The 27,104-nt window shown below is 35.5% G+C and overlaps 1 long non-coding RNA gene and 1 other non-coding gene across 4 annotated transcripts in view; both read right to left on the reverse strand.

Moving 5' to 3' along the window:
- Window positions 1–27,104, reverse strand: part of LOC109261488 (uncharacterized) — a 353,953-nt gene that overhangs the window by 133,246 nt on the left and 193,603 nt on the right. The window lies entirely within an intron of this gene.
- LOC128777436 (U6 spliceosomal RNA) lies at window positions 4,588–4,694 on the reverse strand. Its single transcript, XR_008422696.1, has one exon. It is a non-coding gene; the product is annotated as a U6 spliceosomal RNA (small nuclear RNA).

Here is a 27,104-nt window from a genome sequence, read left to right on the forward strand (position 1 = left end):
AGCATTGCTCTGAGAAAAAGTAGGCTCTCATTAATGTCAATTCAATTTGATTCTTCAACAGAGTTTCTAAATTATAAATAGTAAGGAGAAAAACCTTAAATCCTATCAGAAAAATAGTTCTCCCAGGTTATGCAATAACTTTATAAGCAAGGACCTCTGATCCTAACCACCCAGCATGATGCTGGACAGTAGAAATGCAACGAAAATTAATTTGCTGGCTCATGGATACACAATAAGTAACAAAATAATATGCCACTAAAGATGTGAATAAGTATATATCTAAAAGCATCTATATTTTCAAAGCAAGAAGAATGATTGGTCAGCATCTACCATGCAAGAGTAAGTAATTAGAACTTCCATTTAATTAGCACATTAATATCTTAAACATTATCATAATAGCTAAACATAATGGACAGTAACATACAGAATCAATAAGCCACAGTCTCTAGGATTACACTAGAGAAATTGAAATCTGTTCAAGAGACTAGGCTTTTTTGACATATGGTAAATGAATATTTCAGCACCAAATACTAGTAGTATTTATTCTCAAAATTAAAAAGAAAGGATAAGGGTGAGGTTGAACAGGAAAAAGCAATTCTGATTTTGTTGGAAGTCTTTCATATTGTTTCAGTCTCACCCATGAAGTAAGCAAGGGTTGTATTTACAGCTTCCAACAATTCACTCTTTACTGACTTAACTTGAATCTCCTTTTTTTTTTATATTGTGACACTGACATCGTAAAGGCCACAGAAGATGAACCAGTGCCTCAAACAGGCATTTAATTTTGCACCTCAATATGTTCTTATTTCATGAAAATGTTCTTATAAAATCAATTTCAAAGTGTCCATTAACATTTTTTGGCTTCCCTGATGGAACTTACCTAGTCTCTAAAGAGAGTATACACAGCTTGTTCTTCCATCAGAAAAATCAAAGAAAATATGATAATTTATTTGACTTGGTATATTATTAGCGTGTCTTAGGACATCAAAAAAATCTTTATTTCAAACCTTTTAACCCAGTATCTTCTCTTTTCCTGGAAGATATTATTCTTTGTAAGGATGTTAGTGTAATATGAAATAATTCAAGGAGGCATGGCTCACTGACACTTTAATACTTAAATGTTAGCCCTTTAAGTAAGATTTGCTTATCTTTAAGTAACGTCTAAAATGATGATCCTTGCTCTAATGCCTCCCTAATTGAATTCCCACCCAGCTCCAGCATTCAGATTTTTCAGCCTATAGATTTCCCATTCTTTAATGCATCTAATATTAGCCAGAGACATTGTTTAAAATTGAGTCAGATCATGTCACTACTCTGCTCAAAATATCAGTAGCTTCCTATCTCATTCAGAATAAAGGCCAAAGTCTATAAAATCACCTGCCAAGACCATGGAGTCTTGTCCATGACCCCTTTTGGACCTCATCCCTTGTCTATTTCCCTCCAGCAGCTTGTTCCTTAAATATGCCTAACCCACTCTCATCACAGGGTCTTTGCACTCACCACTGTCTCTGCCTGGAACGCTCTTTGCCCAGATATTTGCAAAGTTTCTCCCTCGTTTCCTTCAGGCTTCTGCTCAAATGACATCTCACGAAGGTCTTCCATGGCTATCATATAAACCAGCAATACTACCTTGCCAGTATTTAGTCCCCTTTCCCTGCTTTATTTTTCTCCATAGCACTTATTACTAAGTGATCCCATAATATATTTACCTGTCTGTCATTTATTATCTTCCTCCTCCATTAACATATAAGCTCCCGCAAAGTAAGGACTTTTGGTCTTTTTTGTTCACTGCTGTGCCTGCAGTTCCTGTATGAGTGCCCAGACACAGTTGCAACTCAATAAATATTTGTTGGATTAATGGATTCATTGTTGTAAATAGAAACACATATTAATACTTATGAAACTCCAGCATGCAAATGTAGCATGACATTTCTCTCTGAAATCAGTTCCCTGCAAATTATATCTACATTAAATATAACTCAGTTATCTGTCATTAAAGAATTAAACCATTCTAACACAATAGAAGAGTACAAATGGAGGCCAACTTGTCATATGTCTAAATATTTAAGAATTATTGAACAAGCTAAAAATGTTAATATATAACATGTCTTTCTACCTTGATAAATATGCCTTATTAAGGCAAAATCTTCAAGCCAGATTTTTTAGAAATTATTTTGAAATAAATGAAAATTCAGTTCTATGCCTTTTCACTTTTGTTTAGTTTTGGGGTGTGTGTGGGGAGAGAGAGAGAGAGAGAGAGAGAGAGAGAGAGAGAATGAGAGAAAAAGAGAGAGATCGTATGTTTTGTTTATTTTTGCCAAGAATTGACAGTCTTCAAAGTGAGAATTTGAGGTGCAGACTTTTTGAAAATATTCTGATAATCTCATACATAAAAGCAGTAGCCAACCTGGTCCTAACAGAACCAAGTTTGGGGTAACTTTTCATGTTGGCCCAATAGCCCTAGCTATTATTCATTGTACAAGGAAACTGAACTGGGAACTGATACTAAAAATCTTTTCAGTATAATCCAATAGCTTTTGACGCCCTTCTTTCAAAATAAACACTACAAGATGATTAAGAGAAACAAATATGTAAGTGAAAAAGAATGAAAGAGAGGTTTAATTCATGTGAGAGTGAATTATTAGTGCCTTTGGGAAATAATAAAATGTGGACAACATGAGCTAACCCCAAAGGACTAGATAATCCAGATGTAAAAACATGACACAGAGGTACAAATAATTCACCCAACAATATGATTTCAGGAAAACTTCTAAATAAGGCATAGCAGTGTAGCATAGTTGTATTTATAAATCTTGAAATAAATGTTAAAAGTAGAACTCAAAGATTAGCTTTCACAAGAAAGACAACAACAATAATAATAGAAATAATTTTATATCATTTATTTTGTGTCAGGCATTGTTCTAAGTGCTTTTCATATATGCATTCATTTAACTCTAAAAATGATCACTTTGAAAAAGGCACTACTATTATCCTCAACTTAAAGACAAGGGAAATGAGCCACTTAACATTCAAGTCACTTGCCCAAGGTGGTATAGTTGAAGTTTGAATTTAGTCCTGTAGTTCTTGAGTTCATACTCTTAACTACTACTACTACTCTACATTGTCTTTAGCCTAAACAATATAAACATAATTAAAATAATAACTGTACCTTAGTTGTATACAGTGATTTATGATGCACAAAATGTCACTCTACATTCATTACCTTATCAGAGACTTACAAATACTCTATGTTACATGTAATCATGTTATTCCTGTGTTACATGTAAGGATCTTTAAAGGCTTTGCTTTTTGGATAAGCAAGGCAAGAAAAAATACTCCACTTGTGAAGGAAAAATTAAGGTTGCACAGGATTAGTAAAGCAATGGGGTTTCCAGTCCTAATCTCCTTAGGGCAGCACTTAGAGCATATACATGGCTTCCAACCAAAAGACGTGACTGCAAAGATTGCAAAGTTAAATTCAGTTAGCCCAAGAGCCCAAAGTGAGGAAAATAATTCTTCACTTGTGTTGCCATTGGTCTCAACATTCATTCCCTTTCTTTATGAAATAGAAAACTAACTTTTGCTTTGAGAAAACTGTTCTTCTGTCCATTACAATCTTATGGTATGTGATTTTGTGCTAGACCAGTCATGCATTTGAAAACACTGGAGTTGATTCATGCCCTGACCCCCCAAAAAACTATGTGTTTCTGCTGTAGTTACTCTAGCTCCTATCCTTTTAAAGCTTGGTTCTTCACCTCTCTTTCTGCTGCTTAAACTCTGAAAAAAATTTTTCTTAGGAAGAACAATTGATTTGAACCAGCTTAAGTCTAGTTAATTCTGTTGAATTCCATTAAATTCTATTAAATAAGTTTAATTCTAGTTGATTCCGATGAAGTAGAATCAATTTCTGTTGCTTACAACCAAGAATCTTAACAGATCGTTTTTATTGATTGATTGATTGATTGATTTAGAAAAAGAGAGACAATGAGAGAGAGTGGGCACAAGCCGGGGCGGGGGTGGGGGGAGAGATGGAGGGATAGAGAGAGAGAGAAGAATCTCAAGCAGGCTCCCTGCTCAGTGCAGAGCCTGACATGGGGCTCAATCTCACGACCCTGGGATCATGACCTGAAAAGTCAAGAGTTGGATGCTCAACAGAATGAGCCACCCAGGCACCCCTATTTATTTATTATAATCACCATTTTTAAGGATTTTTTTAAAATTCCAGTTAACAATGAGTGTAATATTAGTTTCAGGTGTACAAATAGTGATTCAACAATTCCATACAACACCCAGAGCTCATCACAGCAACTATACTCCTTAATCCCCATTACCTATTTAGCCCATCCACCCACCCATCTCCTCTCTGGTAACTATCAGTTTGTTCTTATAGTTAAGAGTCTGGTTCTTTGTTTACCTCCCAAACTCTTTTTTTTTCCTCTTTGTTCACTTGTTTTGTTTCTTAAATTCCACATATGAGTGAAATCATACGGTATTTGTCATTCTCTAACTGACTTATTTTGTTTAGCATGATACTCTCTAGCACCATCCAGGTTGTTCCACTATGTATATATATGCCACATCTTTTTTTTAAATATGGAATGCTTGATGAATTTACATGTCATCCTTGCATAGGGGCCATGCTAATCTTCTCTGTATTGTTCCAATTTTAGTATATGTGTGGCCAAAATGAGCACTGTTACATTTTCTTTATCCATTCATCAGTCAATGGACACTTGGGTTGTTTCCATAATTTGGCTGTTGTACATAATGCTGCTATGAACATTAGGGTGCATGTATTCCTTTAAATTAGTATTTTTGTGTCCTTTGGGTAAATACCCAATTTTGTGCTCTTCAGGTCAAAAATATTTTTTTGGAGAGGTGAAAATTTTAAATTAGGAAACCATTGAAAATAGAAACATAATTTTCAGTTCAACCAACCCCTCCAAAACCTTCTTTCAGACAAACTATGGAACCACCTAAAGGAGAAAAACTTAGAGTTCACTCCAAAGGCTATTTAATAACATTCTAAATCCTAAATAATTTAGCAGTGGAAACAAAAAAATATATACTGAATTAAATTAGATTCATTGAGTTTCCTTTCTGGTCTCTTTATTCTTCTAGGGCATGATTCTTTGATTCGATAATGAAATGCACTTTAGCAATCATTTCAATAGGGTCGTCACCAAAAATTTCAAGTTCTTCATCTTATTTAATTAGTTTTAAACATAGTGTTATCCTTACACAAGCCTAAATTCCTATTTTAGAAAAACATTCATATGCAAATAATGATTCTGATGGAATGAAACAGTGAGGAATGAATGACTACTATCTGAATAGACTCTAAATATGATAAATGTGAAATGCAATGACAAAGGCAGCCAAAGAATAGATTTCTTCAGAGACTATCACTGTTGAGCATTGACCATAATTCCAAGCAAGATCTTGACTAAAATTCTAAGTAAAAATACTTGCAAAAATATCATATTTTATCAACTTTAAAAACTTGCACTAACAAATATACAGAATGTGTATTTGTAATCGTAATAGTCACAGAATGTTTAGATCTTAAATAGCATGAATAGCCAGTAGGAGAAAAGAAATTGTGTAGAAGGATTCCAAATCCCAATATGTTTTTGTATATATTTCTATGTGATTACTTATCGACTAAATACATGTAAGCTATACATCAAAGACTTAGATACATCAAGCTTTAGAATTGAAAAAGATTTGTGTGCCCTTTTAGTCTGATTTTCTCATTTCCTTATTTTAAGAATAATGTATGTGAAAACTCTCTTTGGAAGCTCTGTTTTGCTCTTATTTTCAAATATGAGAATTCTTAGGTCTGGAAGAGTTAAGAAGTTGCTATGTCACATGGCTAGTTAGTGGCCAGCCTAAACTGGCCCCCAAAGAAGGTTCCCCTAAAGAAGATAGTAAACAAGCAAACAACAACAATAAAAGTCAGTAATCTAAGTAATAATAAATATTGTCAAAATGCTAAAGGGGGAAAATGGTAAACAGTACCACAGTGGAAATGGGATATTAAATTAGGTATTCAAGGAAGCTATCTCTAGAAATCATGGCTGGGATATGAATCATGAAGAGGAATCAGCTGTGATAAACTATGTTGTGAATGAGGAAAATGTCAAAGGCAAAGCCATGGATCTCTTTCAACTGTGATAAAGTATAAAATAACATCCTACATGACCTTTTTTAAACCCCTATTTAATCCTAAAAGTCAAGTTCCTTCCATTATACCACCGTGTTTACATGTGGCTTAGTTTCTCATGAAATCTCCCCAAAAGGGAGAGATCACATATACATTTAACATATGTGCAGATACATAACAGAATTTTAGTTTTGTAAAATACTTTCAAACACATTATTTCATTTGATGTTTACAAATAATTCTATACAGTAGGCAAGGTAGATGTTACTGGGAATGAAATGAACATCAGTTTTTTTCAAAACCTGGTCTTACCACTAAAACAACTTTAATCCTTGGGCATACAACTTTTAAACTCTGTAACTAGATTTCTTCAATGGTCAGGGTGTACCTTTTTTATAGGGTTGTTGTAATAATAATGTAAAGATATTCTTCAAAATGTATTTGATCAAGGTATGTAGGAATTTTAAATAATGATTCTCAATAAATGCAATTTTTAGTTAAGGAATGAGAACTGGAACACTCAAAACTTTCAGTGGTATATTAAAGTCATACTACAGAAATGTGTTAGAAATTTAAATCTTTTACATTTGGAATCTCTACTCTTCCTATCCTTTTAGCCATTGCCTAATTACATATAAACTCTATTACATAAGGAGTCTTTATGCTATTAAAACACAGCAATGTTAACAATCTAACTTACTTCTAAACAGCTGTTAGTTATGGCTTGGACCTGGCTTTTTGTTGCAGTAGGTTGTGGTATTGATAGTAGTTTTTTGTTGCTGTTGTTATTTACCTTGGGGGTTAGCTTGTTTTTTGTTTTGTTTTTCTTTGTTTTATTTTAGGGTTGTATGACATTTGAACACACAGGAAGAATGGATGAAGTGTGACATTAATGAACCAGCAGTGTTGGTTGCTTGGATTTTGTGCTCATCTAATCTTAGAGGATTCTTTATGAAGCAAGGGAAGGCTAACATGTTACAAGTAAACTAGAAAACAAATGTATGAAAGTATTCTCTCCCCATGTTTTAATTTAAGCTTTTATACATTCATCCAAATAGTCCAACAACCTTTCCCATCACACTGCTATCTGGGGGAAGAAAATTATTCTGTTGTTAAGATTTAGTCAGAGCTTTGAATACCTTGAACCCAGAAATAACCCAGCTGCTCCTTGGAAACTTCCCTCAAGTGAACTCAGATTTATGCAAGAATAACCCCACAGAGGCAAAAGAAATAGAGTTTTCAAAGATAGAACTGCATTAAATACTGCATATTTGGCCACACTTACACATCAAAGTTTACAATCTTCCACTGACAATTACATTATAGTGTAACTATTATCTGTCCTTGATCTTGGCATCAGAAAGTCAATGTTAATCCTTTGCAAGCCAAATTAGATGTAGAACAGAAGAAGATCAAGATGAAGTTCTAATTTTATGGAAAATCACACAAAAATGTTCCATAACCTTCACAGTCATTTCCTATAGAATGTTACATTCATGCTATCTACAATGAGAAAACTGAGATTCATAAAAGATAAGCTGTTTATCGAAGGCCACACAAAAAGTGACAGAATCAGGATTTGATCTCCAGTCTCTGTAGAGAGGATCTTTCTACTATATAGGGTCTCTCCAGTTTAGAGCATCTTAAAGATTTCATAGCAATGTTGCATACTTTAGCTTATCTCCAACCTAAATTGAGCTTATTTAATTAGCAATGATGAAAACAGAAGGTCAAGCTCTAAATAGAATCAATTCAGTCAACCCTCCCTATTCACCATTTTCTGTTTATACTGCAATTACTTTTTAATAATTTCAGAATACAATCTCATTTGTTAGTGGGGGAAAAAAGGAGTTGGGAAGGATTTATAAGCAGTGATTAATTTTTTAAATATATAGCTGGAAAAGACAAATTGCTTTCCTGCTTCCTTATTATGCTAGCTAATGCTTATCATTTCATACACATGTCAAACGCTAATTGATTAAACTTTGAAAGAGGAAGGGAAAGAACAGCATCTCACTTTGAAATATCTTTGAGAACTTCAAATTAAAATGAACAGAAGATAATCGGGGGTGGAGGGAAACTCACACTCTCTTCATTTCAAACCAAGAGCTCACAAAAGATACCAATTCAAACCTCCCACCTGCTTGGCAATTTGAGAAAAAAAGACCAACTTATTAATATGCTCTTTTAGTTAATTCTAACATCTTGATGGTAAGTGGGCATCTGTATACTTGTTTTCATTCAGTAATCTTCTGTTTGCATCATTTTCCACATGATAAGACCACAACTCAAAGCAAGTTTGATGTGTACCCTGATAAAGCTAATCTGGCAGCAGGCAGTTTGGAAGGCTTTTCTGCATAGCAAATTAGCAGTTAGGTAATTTCTCCAAGGAAGAGTGGGAGGAGCCCTGGGTCTTTTAAAATGCCAAATAGATCGTTATTGTCATCAACTCTTTTTTCCTTAACAAAGTTAACTTCTTTAAGTGTCACTGAGAGAGAGCTAGGGTCCTTTAGAAAATGAATATGGATTCCCTCGTAGTGAGCTCAGGATCATAGGTCCATGGCCAGAAACTAAACTATATTTCTGACCAACTACTTGGCAAATACGAGTCGTTACATGTAAAGGAGAATTGCCCAAAGTGTGAAGCCCTCATATCACACAACACACAAAAGTCAATTCCATATCCCCACTGCTTTGATTGCTCAGTGAAAGCAACACACTCACTTAATGGGGAGAAAGCACCAAATTTCTATGAATACCGAACACTTACAGCAGTCACTAGGCCCTCCAGACCACTACAGGGCTTAGTTCCTAGTCTATTGTTTCCATTTCCCTTTTTTAAGATCTCCTAAATGTTGCAGTGAAAAAATGGTACTCCAGTTGCCTGAAATAATTAATGTGTTTCTAATGTGTCTTTCCAACAGAACATGATTTAGCTATTAGCCTGACTAAAGGCTCTTATTAGTGTCTTCCATCAGGAACCAAAGATTCTTAGAATGTCAGAGGTTTATAAAGACTACATGTTGCAACATTCCATTTAATACCTATATCTATATGATTTCTCTTAACATTACTGCAATTGTTCTTTAATGCAGAACTAGTTGCAAAAGCTAGTCCAAAATCAGTCCAAATCTGAAGAATTCACCAATTTAAAGGAAATGTAATTTTATTACTTTAGTAACATATAATTACAACAACAAAAAATAATCAAAATCTTAGGTGGTGGTTTTCAGCTAGAAATCAGCTTTTCATTTACTCTCTGTATAGATTCAGTAAAAATTGACTGAAAATAGTTTTCTTAAAGAGGTTATACGTTCTTTTCTCTTATTCCAACTTGTTGGAACTCTTATTCCAACTTGTTGGAACTTGGCAACTAGTTGCCAAAAAAAAAAAAAAACACCACAATGTGTTAATAGAAAATGTAAAGATAAATCTCAAATGAATCTAAGAAGAGTTACCACAAATTCTGAATTAGTAAAAACTTAGATTTTACTATAATAAAAACTAGGTTAAATCATCTTTTTATCATTTATTGAACATTTAACATGTATGCAAGCTCCTTCTGTAATGTATTTGATACATTAGTGAATAAAATAATCTGGGACTGAGGGAGAGAGATAAACAATAAAAATGTTGGATAGTTCTAAGTGCCATGCAAATTAAAAAAAATAATAGTAAGGATAGGATAGGGGAATGGGGAGTGCTTGAAAGTACAAGTTGTAATTTAAGATGTCCTGGCCTGGTTAGGCCTCATACAGTAGGTATTATGTGATCAAGGTAAAGTAAGTAAGGAGGGAATCATGCTGGGTCATGAGTTTTCTGGCAAAGGGAAGCTAAGTGTGAGGTCCCCAAAGTGTAAATATGCTGATAGGTTTGAACATCATCAAAGCATTAATGTGCCTACAGCAGACTCAGCAAAGGAGAACACAGGAAAAGAAAAGGACAAAAATCTGTGGTGGGGGTAGGAGGCCACAATCAGGAAGGATTTGGAAGGACTCACTTTCACTCAGTGAAACAGGGAGCCACTGGGGGGGGTTGAGCAAAGGGAGGACATACTGAACACATTTCTGAAACTATCATCTGGCTGCTGTGTTGAGAATAGATTACAGGAAGGCAGGGATTGAAACAGGGGAGCAGTTGTAGGCTATTCTGCCAATCAAGGTAAGGGGTGATGGTAGCTTGAACCGGAAAAGAAGTAAAAGGTACAAGCGGCTTCAATGACACCCACCTTTGATCTCTTTGCCTCAAGTACTTTGTTCTCCTTATATAACAGGATTTATTGTGCTATATTGTCATATATATTTTTGTAATATTTCTCTCTAAATAGACTGTGAATACCTCAAAGACAGGGACTATATCTTACTCATTCTGTACTGTCAAAGTTTAGCACTCTGCCAATCATTTGAAGGTGCTCTCTATACACATTTGTTGAATAAAGTTAATATTAATCACAATAAACAATATTGGATTTTTCATTTCAGAATAATTTTTTAAATGTAATTGAGAGGTAAAAAAAACCGAGAGGTTGAATATAGAAAAGTTTGAATATAGAATTACTAAGCTGTGAGATAGCAAAAATATAATGTATTTTGTGCCTTACCGCACTGTGAAGTAATTCACATTTAATGGTGATCTGTGGCTCTTTAATAGTATCATATATTTTCTACAAAAGCATAACAAATTTTACATTCTTTAAATTTGGCTATTGAAGAAAGGATGCCAAACTCTTCAAAATCTTAACTGTAAGAAAGATGACCATGTTTTCAGAAGTACTCAGGAGAGAAACGGTTCTTTAAGAAACCACAGATTAAATAGAATGGAGGTACATTAGAGAATTACAGATAATACACAATATAAAAGTGTAGAATTACATTTGTACTCAGGATGCCTTTAGGAAAAGCTATATTAACATAGAATCGTTGGGTCTAATTTGAAAAATGTTTCATGGGACATAAAGAGTATAAAAATGCCAAAACCTTCCACCAAAACTGACTATGAGGATGAATTGGAAAATAATGGTTTTTAACCCTTATTTATGTCTTTAACAGGAGTATAGAAAATATGGATTTCTCTTCTAGAATAACTCATTTTTTCTGATCATAAAAATAAATCACATAATTTTTTGCCAACAAAACATTTTCGTGGGCTGCCTGGGTGGCTCAGTAGGTTAAGCATCTGATTTTGGTTCAGGTCATGATCTCGCAATCGGTGGGTTTGAGCCCCGTGTCAGGCTATGCGCTGAGAGTCTGGAGCCTGCTTGGGATTCTCTCTCTCCCTCTGTCTCTCTGCCCCTCCCCACTTGCGCTTTTTCTCTCTCTCTCAAAAATAAATAAATAAACTTTGAAACATTTTCTCTATTAATATTTTGGTATATTTCCAATCTTTTTTCCGTGTAAAAATGTATATTTTCTTATTTTACAAAATTAAAATCACACTATATGTATCCCATAGCATGTATATTTTCCTTACATATCTGACCATTTTCCCACGTCATTAGGTATTTTTGAAGATATGTTTTACTGCATTTGTGTTACCAATTTACTATTTTTTCAGTTGATCAAATATATACTGAGTACCTATATATATCTATGCACTAGATAACACATTAAGCACTAGAGACTGACTTGTGGAGTTCTTGCTCTTGCCTAGCTTACATTCAACAAACAATGCCAATAAAATATGAAGATGCTATAGGATGCTATGAAAACACAGTGGATCACCTAACCTAGTCTAGGGAAATCAGTCTCCAGTTAAGCTGAGACATACAGGATAAGTAGGAGAATAAACAGTATGTGTTGAAGGATGTCTGGATTATTTTCCAAACAAAGGAAAATAGAAAAACCATAACTTGTTCAAGGTATTGAAAGAAGTTTATCATGGCAAGAAGGAAGAAAAGAGGGGCTAGAAAAAGGATGTGGAGCTTGAGGACCTAGGATATTACCAAATGACAACTTCCACTATACAGCTTAATATATAGGTTTGGTGTTCAACAGAGGTCACTATTTTTTCCTCTTTGAATCCTTATTTCTGGTGACTTAAGCTCTTACTTAGTGATAGTAATAAGTGAAAACTACCTAGAGGGGCTTTAGTTTTCTGCTCTCACATTTGGAATCCCATAATAATTTCTTCAACTGTTCTAAATTAAAGCAAATATTAACTTCATATAGGCTAGTATTTATATTTCATTTTTTCTACTTAATATTTTAATGTAAATGTCTTGTAAAGACATAATGAGTTCTGTCAAATCCTGGAACATTTCCTTTGGCCCCAAATTATTAGGTTCCTAAGTGGCTTGGGCTGTAAAATGCTTGTAGTTTTCATATATTCTGAGACTGGGGAATTGTGAAACTCTGGTGGGGGTTAGGAAGGAGCACTGATCCTCACTTCTGTCTCTAGAATTACAGTGGCACTTATAGTACTCAGTTTTCTCATCTGTAAATCTAGAGGACTGAACTAGGTGATCTCTATGGCTCATTCCAGTTTTATTAGTCTTTGATTGTAATGGAAATCCCTTTTAGATGGTGTTTAAGTTAACAGAAAATGTAACAAGAAGAAAAGTTAAATTCATAGAACAGATATTTGTTCAACATGTCTATTTTGTGGCGAGAGCTTCATTAAATAGCCCATTAGCACCTCCTTTATGAAAGCACTTGTACTACATTTAAGGTTGCCAAATTGAGCAAATAAAAATACAGAACACACAGTTGAGCTTGAATTCCAGATAACGATAAATAACCTTTTAGTATAAGTATGCCCCATGCAATGTCTTAAATCTAGTTGAAGAGTCCTATATCTTATCAGTTACCCTAATTACATTTTCAACCTAAAGTTTATTATAATCATTAGAAAATAACTTTTTTACTCCTGCAAGATAGTCTTTTGTCATTTTTTGCCAGTGAATTGGCAAAGTACTTTCATAGACATTATTTAAAAACACCTAAATTCTTCTTGCTTTGTGCTCCTAAAACATGCAGTTAGGAATGAGTGCAACACATAGTAAACTTCTGTAATTTAAAATACTGCTTCAATATGCTCCTGCCTGTTCAAGATAGTAAGGGTATAGAGTGTTCTGATTAATTTGCTATTCTTTAGTGTTTACCTGTGTCTCACATGGATTTTTTTTAATATGAAATTTATTGTCAAATTGGTTTCCATACAACACCCAGTGCTCATCCCAATAGGTGCCCTCTTCAATACCCCTCGCCCACCCTTCCCTCCCTCCCAGCCCCCATCTACCCTCAGTTTGTTCTCAGTTTGGCTCCCTCTTATGTTTTGGCTCCCTCCCTCTCTAACCTTTTTTTTTCTTTCCCCTCCCCCATGGTCTTCTGTTAAGTTTCTCAGGATCCACATTAGAGTGAAAACATATGGTATCTGTCTTTCTCTATATGACTTATTTCACTCTCCATAACACTCTCTAGTTCCATCCACATTGCTACAAAAAGCCATATTTCATTCTTTCTCATTGCCATGTAGTATTCCATTGTGTATATAAACCACAATTTCTTTATCCATTCATTAGTTGATGGACATTTAGGGTTTTTCCATAATTTGGCTATAGCTGAAAGTGCTGCTATAAACATTGGGGTACAAGTGCCCCTATGCATCAGCACTCCTGTATCCCTTGGGTAAATTCCTAGCAGTGCTATTGCTGGGTCATAGGGGAGATCTATTTTTAATTTTTTGAGGAATTTCCACACTGTTTTCCAGAGCAGCTGCACAAGTTTGCATTCCCACCAACAGTGCAAGAGGGTTCCTGTTTCTCCACATCCTCTCCAGCATCTATAGTCTCCTGATTTGTTCATTTTAGCCACTCTGACTGGCATGAGGTGGTATCTCAGTGTGGTTTTGATTTGTATTTCCCTGATAAGGATTGACGTTGAGCATCTTTTCATGTGTCTGTTGGCCATCTGGATGTCTTCTTTAGAGAAGTGTCTATTCATGTTTTCTGCCCATTTCTTCACTGGATTGTTTTTCGGGTGTGGAGTTTGGTCAGTTCTTTATAGATTTTGGATACTAGCCCTTTGTCTGATATGTCATTTGCAAATATCTTTTCCCATTCCATTGGTTGTCTTTTAGTTTTCTTGATTGTTTCCTTTTCAGTGCAGAAGCTTTTTATCTTCATGAGGTCCCAATACTTCATTTTTGCTTTTAATTCCCTTGCCTTTGGGGATGTGTCAAGTAAGAAATTGCTGCGGCTGAGGTCAGAGAGGTTTTTTCCTGCTTTCTCCTCTAGGGTTTTGATGGTTTCCTGTCCCACAGTCAGGTCCTTTATCCATTTTGAGTTTGTTTTTGTGAATGGTGTAAGAAAGTGGTCTAGTTTCATTCTTCTGCATGTTGCTGTCCAGTTCTCCCAGCACCATTTGTTAAGTAGACTGTCTGTTTTCCTTTGGATATTCTTTCCTGTTTTGTCAAAGATCAGTTGGCCATACTTTTGTGGGTCTAATTCTGGGGTTTCTATTCTATTCATTGGTCTATGTGTCTGTGTTTGTGCCAATACCATGCTGTCTTGATGATTACAGCTTTGTAGTATAGGCTAAAGTCTGGGATTGTGATGCCTCCTGCTTTGGTCTTCTTCTTCAAAATTACTTTGGCTATTCAGGGTCTTTTGTGGTTCTATACAAATGTTAGGATTGCTTGTTCTAGCTTCGAGAAGAATGCTGGTGCAATTTTGATTGGGATTGCATTGAATGTGCAGATAGCTTTGGGTAGTTTTGACATTTTAACAATATTTATTCTTCCAATCCATGAGCACGGAATGTTTTTCCATCTCTTTATATCTTCAATTTCCTTCATAAGCTTTCTATAGTTTTCAGCATACAGATCTTTTACATCTTTGGTTAGGTTTATTCCTAGGTATTTTATGATTCTTGGTGCAATTGTGAATGGGATCAGTTTATTTGTCTTTCTGTTGCTTCATTGTTAGTGTATAAGAATGCAACTGATTTCTGTACATTGATTTTGTATCCTGCAACTTTGCTGAATTCATGTATCAGTTCTAGCAGACTTCTGGTGGAGTCTATCGGATTTTCCATGTATAATATCATGTCATCTGCAAAAAGCGAAAGCTTGACTTCATCTTTGCCAATTTTGATGCCTTTGATTTCCTTTTGTTGTCTGATTGCTGATGCTAGCACTTCCAACACTATGTTAAACAACAGCGGTGAGAGTGGACATCCCTGTCGTGTTCCTGATCTCAGGAGGAAAGCTCTCAGTTTTTCCCCATTGAGGATGATATTAGCTGTGGGCTTTTCATAAATGGCTTTTATGATGTTTAAGTATGTTCCTTCTATCCCAACTTTCTCAAGGGTTTTTATTAAGAAAGGATGCTGAATTTTGTCAAATGCTTTTTCTGGATCAATTGACAGGATCATATGGTTCTTATCTTTTCTTTTATTAATGTGATGTATCACATTGATGGATTTGTGAATGTTGAACCAGTCCTGCAGCCCAGGAATGAATCCCACTTGATCATGGTGAATAATTCTTTTTATATGCTGTTGAATTCAATTTGCTACTACCTTATTGAGAATTTTTGCATCCATATTCATCAGGGATATTGGCCTGTAGTTCTCTTTTTTTTTGCTGAGTCTCTGTCTGGTTTAGGAATCAAAGTAATGCTGGCTTCATAGAATGAGTCTGGAAGTTTTCCTTCCCTTTCTATTTTTTGGAATAGCTTGAGAAGGATAGGTATTATCTCTGCTTTAAATGTCTGGTAGAATTCCCCAGGGAAGCCATCTGGTCCTGGACTCTTATTTGTTGGGAGTTTTTTGCTAAACTGATTCAATTTCTTTGCTGGTTATGGGTCTGTTCAAGTTTACTATTTCTTCCTGTTTGAGTTTTGGAAGTGGGTGGGTGCTTAGGAATTTGTCCATTTCTTCCAGGTTGTCCAGTTTGTTGGCATATAATTTTTCATAGTATTCCCTGATAATTGCATGCATTACTGCGGGATTGGTTGTAATAATTCCATTTTCATTCATGATTTTATCTATTTGGGTCATTTCCCTTTTCTTTTTGAGAAGCCTGGCTAGAGGTTTATCAATTTTGTTTATTTTTTCAAAAAACCAACTCTTGGTTTCATTGATCTGTTCTACAGTGTTTTTTTTTTATTCTATAGTGTTTATTTCTGCTCTGATCTTTATTATTTCTCTTCTTCTGCTGGATTTGGGGTGTCTTTGCTGTTCTGCTTCTATTTCCTTTAGGTGTGCTGTTAGATTTTTATTTGGGATTTTTCTTGTTTCTTTAAATAGGCCTGGATTGCAATGTATTTTCCTCTCAGGACTGCCTTCACTGCATCCCAAAGCATTTGGATGGTTGTATTTTCATTTTCATTTGTTTCTGTATATTTTTTAATTTCTTCTCTAATTGCCTGGTTGACCCATTCATTCTTTAGTAGGGTGTTCTTTTACCTCCATGCTTTTGGAGGTTTTCCAGACTTTTTCCTGTGGTTGATTCAAGTTTTATAGCATTGTGGTCCGAAAGTGTGCATGGTATGGTCTCAATTCTTTTATATTTATTAACGGCTGTTTTGTGACCAAGTATGTGATCTATCTTAGAGAATGTTCCATGTGCACTCAAGAAGAAAGTATATTCTGTTGCTTTGGGATGCAGAGTTCTAAATACATCTGTCAAGTCCATCTGATCCAATGTATCATTCAGGGCCCTTGTTTCTTTATTGATCCTGTGTCTAGATGATCTATCCATTGTTGTAAGTGGAGTATTAAAGTCCCCTGCAATTACCACATTCTTATCAATAAGGTTGCTTATGTTTGTGATTGTTTTATATATTTGGGGGCTCCCATATTCGGCGCATAGACATTTATAGTTGTTAGCTCTTCCTGATGGATAGACCCTGTAATTATTATGTAATGCCCTTCTTCATCTCTTGTTACAGGTTTTAATTTAAAGTCTAGTTTGTCTGATATAAGTATGGCTACTCCACCTTTCTTTTGACTTCCAGAAACATGATAGATAGTTCTCCATCCCCTCACTTTCAATCTGAAGTTGTCGTCAGGTCTAAAATGAGTCTCTTGTAGACAGCAAATAGATGGGTCTTGTTTTTTTTATCCATTCTGATATCCTATGTCTTTTGGTTGGAGCATTTAGTCCATTTACATTCAGTGTTATTATAGAAAGATATGGATTTAGAGTCATTGTGATGTCTGTAGGTTTCATACTTGTAGTGATGTCTCTGGTACTTTGTGGTCCTTGCAACATTACACTCACAGAATCCCCCTCAGGATCTCTTGTAGGGCTGGTTTAGTGGTGATGAATTCCTTCAGTTTTTGTTTGTTTGGGAAGACCTTTATCTCTCCTTCTATTCTGAATGACAGACTTGCTGGATAAAGGATTCTTGGCTGCATATTTTTTCTGTTCATCACATTGGAGATTTCCTACCATTCCTTTCTGGCCTGTCAAGTTTCAGTAGGTAGGTCTGCCACTAGTTTTATGGGTCTCCCTTTATAAGTTACAGCATGTTTATCCCTAGGTGCTTTCAGAATTTTCTCTTTATCCTTGTATTTTGCCAGTTTCACTATGATATGTCATGCAGAAGATCGATTCAAGTTACGTCTGAAGGGAGTTCTCTGTGCCTCTTGGATTTCAATGCCTTTTTCCTTCCCCAGATCAGGGAAGTTCTCAACTATGATTTGTTCAAGTACACCTTCAGCCCCTTTCTCTCTCTCTTCCTCTTCTGGAATTCCTATTATACCGATATTGTTCCTTGTGATTGCATCACTTACTTCTCTTTTTTTTTTTTTTTTTTTTTTAATTTTTTATTTATTTATTTATTTATTTTTAGTTAATTTTTTTTTATTTTTTAATATATGAAATTTACTGTCAAATTGGTTTCCATACAACACCCAGTGCTCATCCCAAAAGGTGCCCTCAATACCCATCACCCACCCTGCCCTCCCTCCCACCCCCCATCAACCCTCAGTTTGTTCTCAGTTTTTAACAGTCTCTTATGCTTTGGCTCTCTCCCACTCTAACCTCTTTTTTTTTTTTTTTTCCTTCCCCTCCCCCATGGGTTTCTGTTACGTTTCTCAGGATCCACATAAGAGGCATCACTTACTTCTCTAATTCTCCCCTCATACTCCTGGATTTTTTTATGTCTCTTTTTCTCAGCTTCCTCTTTTTCCATCATTTTATCTTCTAATTCACCTATTCTCTCCTCTGCCTCTTCAATCCGAGCTGTGGTCGCCTCCATTTTATTTTGCACCTCATTTATAGCAATTTTTAGCTCTTCATGACTATTTCTTAGTCCCTTGAACTCTGTAGCAATACATTCTCTGCTGTCCTCTATACTTTTTTCAAGCCCAGAGATTAATTTTATGACTATTATTCTAAATTCTTGTTCTGTTATATTGCTTAACTCGTTTTTGATCATTTTGTTAGCTGTCGCTACTTCCTGGAATTTCTTTTGAGGAGAATTCTTCCGTTTCTTCATTTTGGGTAGTCCCTGGGGTGGCTCAGAACTGCAGGGCAATTCCCCTGTGCTGTCTGGAGTAACCTGTGTTGGTGGGCAGGGCCGCAGTCAGACCTGATGTCTGCCCCCAGCCCACCACTGGGGCCACAGTCAGACTGGTGTGTACTTATCTTCCCCTCTCCCCGGGGCAGGACTCACTGTGGAGTGGTGTGGCCCCTGTCTGGACTACTTGCACACTGCCAGGCTTCTGGTACTGCTTCGATAGGATCTGGCATATTAGCCAGGGTGGATCTGCAAGGTACACAGGGGTGGGAGGGGCAGGATTAGCTTGCTTTGCCATCCATGGTCCCCTATGGGAGGGGCCCTGCAGCACCAGGTGAGGGATGGATCCATAGAAGCACAGCGTTGGGTGTTTGCACGGTGCAAGCAAGTTCGATGACGGGAACTGGTTCCCTTTGGGACTTTGGCTGGGGGATGGAAGAGGGAGATGGCGCTTGCCAGTGCCTTTGTTCCCTGACGAGTTGAGCTCTGTCTTCCTGGGCTCAATACCACTCCCTCCGGTGTCCTCTCACCCTCTGCTCTCGGAGCAGAGCTGTTGACTTATAACATTCCAGATGTTAAGTCCCGCTGGCTGTCAGAACTCACGGAATCTGGCCCCTCCGCTTTTGCAAGCCAGACTTGGGGGCTCTGCCTTGCCGGGCGGGGTGCCCCTCCACTGCCCCAGCTCCCTCCCGCCAGTCTGTGTAGCGCGCACCACCTCTCCACCCTTCCTACCCTCTTCCATGGGCCTCTTGTCTACACTTGGCTCCTGAGAGTCTGTTCTGCTAGTCTTCTGGCAGTTTTCTGGGTTATTTAGGCAGGTGTGGGTGGAATCTAAGTGGTCAGCAGGATGAGGTGAGCCCAGTGTCCTCCTATGCCGCCATCTTCCCCTGGATCTCTCACATGGATTTTTCAATTTTCCAGAAAATTGTAAAGAATTTATACACTTAACATGAAAAACTGCTTCATGATACCAAAAACACAATACATAAAAGGAAAAATTGATAGTTCGCACCTCATCAAAATGAAAAACTTTTGCTCTGTGAAAGGCTATGTGAAGAGAATGAAAAAACAAGCTGCAGGCTGAAGAAAATATTTGCAAGCCATATATCTAACAAAGGCCTTGTACTGAGAATGTATAATGAACTCCTAAAACTCCACTTAGAAATGGAAAGGAAAACCATGAAGAGGATACATGGATGATAAATAACATTAGTAATTAGGGAAACACAACGTAATGTGCTCTTTTATTATTTTGTTTTGTTTTGAAAGGGAGGTGAAACGCATACAACATGCAAGTAACCATTTTAAAGCGTGCAGTTCAGTGGTATTTAGTGCATTCACAATGTTGTACAGCTACTACCTCTCTGTAGTTTCAAAACTTATTCATCACTCCATGTGATGGTTAATTTTATGCGTCAGCTTGGGTGGGCCATGATTCCCAGATATTTGGTCATATATTATTCTGTATGTTTCTATAAAAGTATTTTGGGGTAAGATTAACATTTAAATCAGTACTTTGAGTAAGGGAGATTGCTTTCCATTATGTGGGACAGCCCACATCCAATCAGTTGTTGTCCTGAACAGAACAAAATATTGACCTCCCTGAGCAAGAGGGAATTCTGGCAGCAGACAGCCTTCACACTTAAATTACAACACTGATACATCCCTGAGTTTTCAGCCTGCTGACCCACCTTGCAGATTTTGTACTTGCCAGCCTCTGTAATCATCTGAGTTAGTTTCTTAAAATAAATATCTTTCTGTTTGTATACACACATTAGTCCTTCTGTTTCTCTGCAGAGCTCTGACTAATACACCCCTGAAGAATATCTCATACTGTAAGTGATCATTTCCTATTCCTCCTACTCCCCCATCCCCTGGCAACCACTAATCTCCTTTCTGTCTCTATGAATTTGTCTCTTCTGGATATAAGAGATATAAAACGAATCACACAATATGTGCCCTTTTGTATCTGCTTTCTTTCACTTAACATAATGTTTTTGAGGTTCATCCAAGCTGTAGTATGTATCAGTTCTTCATTCTTTTTTACATTGGAATAATATTCCATTACATGCATATACAGCATTGTTTATCCATTCATCTATGGGTAGACATATGAATTGTTTCTACCTTTTGGCTTTTGTGAATAATGCTGCCATAAACGTTTATGTATCAGTTTCTGTGTGGACATACATTGTCATTTCTCTCAGGTACATGCCTAAGAGTGGAATTGCTGTGTCATATGGTAACATTTAACATTTCAGGAACCACCAAACTGTTTTTCACAGTGGCTGCACTATTTTACATACTCATCAGTAGTATTCAAGAGCTCCTATTTCTCTATAACCTCATTAACACTTGTTATTGTCTGATTTTTAAAAAATTATTATGGTTTAAAAAATTATTGTGGTTTTGATTTCCTTAATAACCAATGAAATTAAACAAATTCATGTACTTGTCAGACATTTGTATATCTTTGGAGAAATGTCAAAACCAGGGTTCATTTGTTAAATGGGCTATCTTTTTGCTGGTGAATTACAGGAGTTCTTTATATATTCTGGATACTAAACCCTTATCAGAGATATGATTTGCAATGCAGATTATCTTAAAATTTTCTTGATAGTGTTATTTGAGGAACAAAAGCTTTTAAAATTTATGAAGTTCCATTTGTATATTTTCTTTTGTTGTCCATACTTTTGATACCAAAAAATCTATTACCAAATCTGAGGTCATGAGAATTTATTCCTACATTTTATCATAATAGTTTTATAGTTATAGCTCTTATATTAGGTTGTAACATTTATATATGGAGTGAAGTGGGAGTCCACCCTCATTCTTTTCTATGTGGTTATTCAGTTGTCTATCCAGCACCATTTGTTGAAGAAACTATTCCTTCCCCACTGAATGGTGTTGTCACCTTTGTTGAAAATCAATTGACCAGAGATGTTTGGGTTTATATCTGGACTCTCAATTCTACTCCTTGATCCACATGTCTATCCTTATGCCAGTACATTACTGTTTTGATTACTATAGCTCTTTAATTAAGTTTTGAAATTAGGAAGCACGAGTCCTCTAACTTTGTTTTTATTTTTCAATATCGTTTTGGCTATTTTGGACCCCCTGAAATTTAATATAGATCTGAGGATCAGTTTCTCCATTTCTGCTAAAAAGATCATTGGAATTTTGGTAAAGAATGCGTTGAATCTGTATATCATTTGGCAAGGTATTGTTATATTAACAATATTGTCTTCCAATCCATGAACTTGAGATGTCTTTCAATTTAATTAGGTCTTTTTAAGTTCTTTCAGAAATATTTTGTAGTTTTCAATATATAAGACTTTCACCTCCTTGGTTTTAATTTATTCTTAGGTATTTTATTTTCTCTTATTATATATGAAATTGTTTTCTTAATTTTCTTTAGAATGTTTTTTTTTCCTGGTGCATAAAACACAAAGGAGTTTTGTACATTTATCTTGTGCCCTTCTACTTTGTTGAACCTGCCTACTAGCATTAATAATTTTTTTGGTTGATTCTTTGGGATGTCCTATATATAGAATCATGCTCTCTGTGAATAGACATAATTTTACTTCTTCCATTTCAATTTAGATATACATAATTTCTTTTTCTTGCCTAACTTCTCTGGCTATGACTTCCAGGATGATGTTTGAATAGCAGTAGCAAATATGAGCACCCTTGTTTTATTCCTGATATATGAGGGTAAGCTTTTAGTTTTTCACTATTGAATGTTAGCTGTGAGTTTTTCATATTTTCATCAATGTCTTTATCTTGTTGAGGAAATTCCCTTCTTTTCCAACTTTTTAGAGTTTTTGTCATGAAAGGGTGTTAGATTTTGTCAAATACTTTTTTCTGTATCTATTGAGATTATTGTTTTTTTTTTTTAATTTAAGCTAGTTTAAGTAAGCTTTTCTTTTACTAACAATTGTATCTTCTATTATTTTGCTTTAACCTTTTTTTTTTTTGTTCTCTTCTCACAGAAAATGATTTAGCAAGTGGGAAGTTTTATTTGATGAGTAATAATTGACCATTGGGTGGCAAGGAAGTCCAGAGAAATGGCCCTGTTAGATGACTGATTTTACTGGCCTTAATGTCACTATTATATGGGTCTTGATTTATATCAAGCTGTGAAAGGTTGTGGCCTTAAACAATGAGAAATAAAAACAAAATAAAACAAAAAAATCCTTATTTATGGTTTTGTCTTAGTATGTAGGAACAACACTGATATGAATAGAACTGAGAAGATACATCATATCTCTTGGCATAACATACTTCTTTTGTCCCCAGAAATGATTTCAAGAAACAATACTTATTTGGGGTGAATTGTCCCTTGAAGTCCCTATTGGTTTCCAGCAAATCTTGTCCAAAGTCTGAGGCCATCTGTTCCACAATAATTATTTTTCTTGGAAAAGATTTATTGAATGGGAAGGTGAAATGTTTAATGCATCATAAAATAATAGTGGTTATGAAGATTATAATCAGAGAGTCTTTAGCTTTCTTTTTGCTTTCCCATTTGGAAGCTCCAGAACTTTCATTTCTTACTCATTTCGAGAAAAGATTTAGAAGTTGTAGGATGCAAAGTGTGCAAATTCAGAACAAGATCAAGAATGGGACCAGTTCTGTCCAGTCAGTGCTTTCAGGATCTCATAGTTCTCCAATCTTCAAATATTTTTAAAGAACAAGGGAAATAATCATCCAAACACAACAGACTGAATGTTAACGTGACAGATAAGTATCAGATCACCTAAGTTGTCATTTCCTTAAGTTTTCTTTCTTTCAATTTCTTTTTCATTTCTTAAAACTATTGAAAAGCATTTATTTCATTCTCAATGTTATTTATTCTTTAAATGAGAACAGAGCATGACATAAAGATCTAAATGGGTAAGATTATTCGAAGTGTCATTGAAAAAGACAGGATATTTGGAAATGATCACTTGATTAAGGAACCAGAATAAAGAGAAATGAAATGTAAAACAGAGAAGAGGAAAATTACTGCATACACATTCATGTGGTTGAACTGGACAAATACTCAGGGATATTTTGGAGGAGAGGAAAAAAAGTGAAAGCGTTTCCTTCCAACCTTCACTCTATAAAATATCTTTACAGTTACATGTTCACCATTTTGGTAATTCTGACTAATAGATTTATAATATTTTTGTAAGAAGAAGAATTGTGATGATTAAAAGAGATGTCATTCGGTCTGTTTATAACAAAGTCCATTCCCATCACTACCAGAGCTTTGGGAACAAAATAAGAGCATTACAGTGTTTTCTTCCAGTTGCCAATATAAGACCCAAGAGGCTCTTGTTTCCACAGGGGATAAGGGACATTATACTATTGTTCACCGCCCTCCAAAAAAAAATCCCAAGTAATTTCCGCTAACAGACTTAAAACCTATTTTCCCTCATTAGTCATTAAATATGATAAACTCAAAGACTTTCAGAATAAGAATGTACGAGAAGCCCTAATTGTTAAAACTGGATTTTTAGCAAAGCTTTTACATTTTTTTTCCAAGTGCTCAATAAGATTAAATATTCATCAGTTGCAACCAAGAAATGCCTGTAAACCCAGTGTGCTGTGTACTTACTTCAGGGCTCCCAGAACATTTACACTGATAACAAGCTACTTACTGTATAAATGTCGGTGGGATTTAAAGTGGCTGATACTCAGCAGCCATTAATAAGAGCTCTAGCAGCATGCTTGAAGGCTGGGAGCCCGGCCCTATATTTTGGATTAAGCAAGATCATAAAAAGAAATAGACTAGTTCCATTGACTCCTCGTGCTATCCAACCTATGCTGCTGCCTACCTGTCATTTCCAGCAGAATCAGAGAAAGCAGCAAAGCTCAGACTTGAGACCAGTAGAAGAAGCGTGAGCTAAAAACTATTAATAAATAAGTAGATGCAACATGTAGCAGGATCCTCAAGACTGGCATTAACAATGAATGGAATAGGGGTGCCTTGGTGGCTCAGTTGGTTGAGTGCCTGACTTTAGCTGAAGTCATGATCTCATGGTTTGTGAGTTCAAGCCCTGCTTTGGGTCTGTGCTGAAGCTCAGAACTCAGAGCCTGGAGCCTGCTTCAGAATCTGTCTCCTTCTCTTTCTGCCCCTCCCCACCTGTGCCCTGTCTCTCTATCTCTCATAAATAAATAAATGTTAAAAAAAAAAAAAACCCAGTGAATGGAGTAAACCAACAACATACATGAAAAGTAATAGGATATACTGCTATCCTGTGAGATTTTTATTGTTATCATCCATAAAACCTTACTATAAAATACCCACTTTTTCATAATCACTTAATTTAAATTTTAAAATATTTGTGTGTGTATATACAAAATAGGGGTTTTTTTTTGCATTATAGATTTATTTTTTTATTTCAAGTTTTTATTTAAAGTCTAGTTAGTTAACATATAGTGTAATATTAGTTGCAGGAGTAGAATTTATGATTTGTCATTTACATATAACACCCAGTTCTCATCACAACAAGTACCCTCCTTAATATCCATCATCCATTTAGCCTATCCTCACTCCCCACTTCCCCTCCAGCAACACTCAGTTTGTTCTCTTATTTAAGAGTATATTTTATGGTTTTCCTCTCTCTCTCTTTTTTTTCCCCTTCCCCCATGTTCATCTATTTTGTTTCTTAAATTCCACCTTAAGTGAAATCATATGGTATTTGTCTTTCTCTAACTGACTTACTTCACTTAGTAAGGTTCATTCTATCTCCATCCACATTGTTGCAAATGGCAAGATCTCATTCTTTTGGTTGAGTAATATTTCATTGTGTGTGTGTGTGTGTGTGTGTGTGTGTGTGTATACACACCACATCTTCTGTATTTCTGTATTCATTCATCAGTTGACGGACATTTGGGCTCCTTCCATAATTTGGCTATTGTTGATAATGCTGCTATATGCATCACGGTGCAGGTGCCCCTTTTAATCGATACTTTTGTATTCTTTGGGTGAATACCTAGTAGTGCAATTGCTGGATCATTTTAACTTTTAGAGGAACCTCCATACTGTTCTCCAGAGTGGCCAAAATAGTTTCTATCTAACAAATGGCTCATGTACTAAATGTTAATTAATAAACAACATTCTAAATCAAGGCTGAAATTGCAAGCCAGGTTACAAATAAATTCACACTTCCTAGAAATTTAATAGTAGTTTTCTAAAATAACCACCACATTTCCTTCCATAATTGACTATGAATGAACCCTTTAATTAATGGTGGAGCTTTATATCACAACTGCTTAATGGTTTTTTAAATCTTTTTTAAAAGAAGTAATTCAAATGTAGAATGTATTCTTAAAATATATGCTATGATTACTCTTTTTATGACTTTGAGCTATTATTATAAGCATTCTCTTTGTAATATGCTGATAATTTTTCATATGGCATGGGGCATGGGGTTACATAGGTACTGCTTACTCTTCTTTCTTGCTCAATTACCATCTTTTTTGAAATTATAGTAAGACAAAGGTAGCTACAAAACATACAGCATAATCACATGAGGCCTTTTTAACAAAATTATTTAGTAACTTAAAGCAATAACTCCTCTTCAAAGTGATAGTTTTACCCTCTAAAATGCATTTCTCTTTGTTTTCAGTGACCTTTGCCTTCACAACATTCTCCTAAAATATAACTGGATTCTAAATGGTTGGAAAAATTAACTGACACTCAGAAACTCATTAAAGAGAGATTACTAAGTGCTCTTTAAATACAGTAGTGGCCTTGACTTTGTGTTGACTGAGCTATTTACAAGTCTGTAGAGAAAGAGGCTAACTTGTAGACTTTTGTCCAGTAGAGATGGAGATATATAGTATAATGTCCTCTGCCAATGATGGCCACATCCTAATCTCTGGAAACTGCAGATATATTATGTTACATAGTAAAAGGGGCTTTGAAGATGTGATTAAGTTAAGCATCTTATAATGGGAAGATAAGCCTGGTTTATTCAGATGGGCCTAATGCTCAGGATCCATGATACCATATCTTGATTTTCTGGACACTTCATAAAATGTGAGATTGAACAAAACCAAGCATACAAAATACTGATGTGTATATTTAATATTTTAACATGTACTTTGAGTCCATGTAAAGTATATTTCAGATGTTTCAAGTTTTAATTTTTAATGAACATTTTATATTTATGTTTCATATTTATATTCAGTGCTTCACAGGGTTTGGGAACAAGACTGTGTGTGGTGGGGAGTTGAAGCCAGAAAAGCAGTGGTTATATAATTTTCTTGCCAATGAATAGATCCCTTATTATTCACTTGACATTAGTGCAGTACATTCATATTCTTAAAAGAAATCCAGTTGTAGGTGACGTTCTGTGTTTGACCTTATATTTTTTTCTTATAGTCTCCTACAACAAGGGTATATTTACAAAGGGCCTCAATTATTTCAGCTGTAAAGTAGGAAAACTGAAATAATCCCCAAGGTCATTTTTAGCTCTAAGT

The sequence above is a fragment of the Panthera pardus genome, unplaced genomic scaffold, assembly GCF_024362965.1.
Source record: "Panthera pardus isolate Hobbes unplaced genomic scaffold, ASM2436296v1 HiC_scaffold_16, whole genome shotgun sequence".
NCBI classification, from domain to species: Eukaryota; Metazoa; Chordata; class Mammalia; order Carnivora; family Felidae; genus Panthera; species Panthera pardus.